The following is a 2464-nucleotide window of genomic DNA, read 5'->3' on the forward strand; positions in this document are numbered from 1 at the left end:
AAATTGATGTTTAAGTTTTCAAATAAAGAAAGCCAAGCCATTGACCTAGAAACCGATGTTGAAGACCATGTTGATGTTATAGCAATCAAAGAAACAGGTATCATCTCATTACATTCCCTAACACGATTTTAGGTTTAAATCATCAGTTTTAGGGTGTAGTGTTTGTGGTTGTTTGTTTTAAATACTATTGAATGATGAATATTCTGTTTTTTTTTAGAAGAATTTACCATCTTTTGATAATCAATTTGTGCTACATTGTGGTACAAATAGTGTTGAACGTAATCTATTTGGCACAATGGTGTGATACATTGTGATAACAATGGTGTGATACATTGTGATAACAAGTATCATCTCATTACATTCTGTTTTTTTAGAGAATAATTTACCATCTTTTTTTAGAGAAGAATTTACCATCTTTTGATAATCAATCATGTCCTCTCATTGTTCTTGCTGCACTTTTCTCCTTCTATTATCTTATTTTTTAAAACACACAGCAGTACAGCACCTATGGTTTGAGATCAATATTTACTCACTATTAACATAATACATCTGTATATGCTGCACAACCTTGCCGTTCACAACCATATTTACTCACTGTTAACATAATACATCTGTATATGCTGCACAACCTTGCCGTTCACAACCATATTTACTCACTGTTAACATAATACATCTGTATTTACTCACTGTTAACATAATACATATGTATTTACATCGGTTGAGGTTGTGTTAGTCTGCCACACAACCATGCCGTTCACATCGGTCAAAACCATTGCTCCATCTCTCCGAAACGTYGCCTTTGAACCATGGCCATTGACAGGTGTGTTGCGGTTGACCGTCCACACCACGGTGTGGTCCTTGGAGTTTGTAAACCATGTTGCGAACCAGTAAGCATTGGTCTGGAAGGAATAGAAACCACAGGTGAAAGAGTTGTCTGTGGAGGTTAAGAGGTGAGAATTTTCATCAATAGATAGAGAGGAGCCTCTTGGAAGATGATCTTGATTAATGTTGTTGGAAGCTGATGATTTGATGAAAGAACAAAAAATGAGGAGAAGGAATGTTGTTGTCATTATTTGCTTGTTGTCATAATGAGGGTGGGTTTAGATGTAGAATAAATGGAGAGGAAAAGCACCAACTTTTTTACATGTGTTTATGGCTAGTGGTGGTGCCCACAAGAGGCATCAATTAAACTTAGATACCCTTTTTTTTAATCAATAATTGCTACTAGGCATCTGCATATAATACCATTCTTTAGACCACATTTCTTCACCACTGGAAWTTTTTTTTGGGTCTGCAGTAGTTGTAATGTGTTGATTATGAACATAACCACTACCACTAACTAATAAATAGCAAACAAGGGAGATGATGTAATTAGAAAGAAGAGAAGAAGTTTGATTTGTCACATAAATATCTGTCAAATGAAATCTCTTTTCTTTCTAAATTCTCTCTAAATAAAAATCAAAACTACCACCAAAACTGATTACCAACTTTRGAGAGCACAAATACAAGCTAAAAAGTAATGCAAGTAGCCATTTCAATTAGAGCAGGTGTCATGTATTGTTCCATTTCTTTCCATCAATGGCTAGCTAGTGAGCCATTGTTAACATAAACACAATGTGGTTGTGCTACAATGTGGTAAACTATACTGACACAGAGTCATCACAGAAATAATATGAATGGAGATTTTGAATTCAAGTTCATTGAATAATGTGATTGAAGCTGACGACATATGGTAGTTGACTAAATAATATGCCTTGCAACTTCCATTCAGTACTCATGGCAGTGTTTGTGTATTCTCATGCATATGCTTTTTTAAAGAGACTTTTATCATTGTATTTACTGCATCTTCTTCTCTAGTTTACACTTTGGTCTAATATTGATTTCTTGATCTTTCAGGTGGAAAAAAATCGAAGAGGAAGCGAGATAATGATAAGAATGTAGAAAAGGAAGGAGATACTGGTAGGAAGGAGAAGAAGAGAGCAAAAATATTTGCAAAAATATGGTGTGATACATTGTGATAACATTTAGCATTTGTCTTCATATTTGCCTGGGCAGATGTTGTGATAACATTTAGCATTTGTCTTCATATTTGCCTGGGCAGATATCATATGTCTTCAATTTGTCTGGACAGAAAATGGTGTGGTGATACATTGTGATAACATTTATCATTTGTCTTCAATTTGTGCTACCTGCTGAGGTTTTGTTTTGCTAGACAATCTTAACATAGAGAGATGGAACTTGAGTATTCAATTAGTACCACCTGGTGATATTGATAAGCCCTGTTCTGCTTGATCAATAATTGTAAACATGAATTCAAACATATAAATTTACCATTTATTAATATACCACAAGTTTGCACATGTATATCCTGTCTTTATATACACAGTACCACAAGAAGATACACAAAATTGTAGATATTAACGATTTCCAGAATCAAAACAAGAAGATAAAACCAATACAGAGT

The sequence above is a fragment of the Cynara cardunculus genome (assembly GCF_001531365.2).
Source record: "Cynara cardunculus var. scolymus isolate 2C chromosome LG 2, CcrdV1, whole genome shotgun sequence".
NCBI lineage: Eukaryota > Viridiplantae > Streptophyta > Magnoliopsida > Asterales > Asteraceae > Cynara > Cynara cardunculus.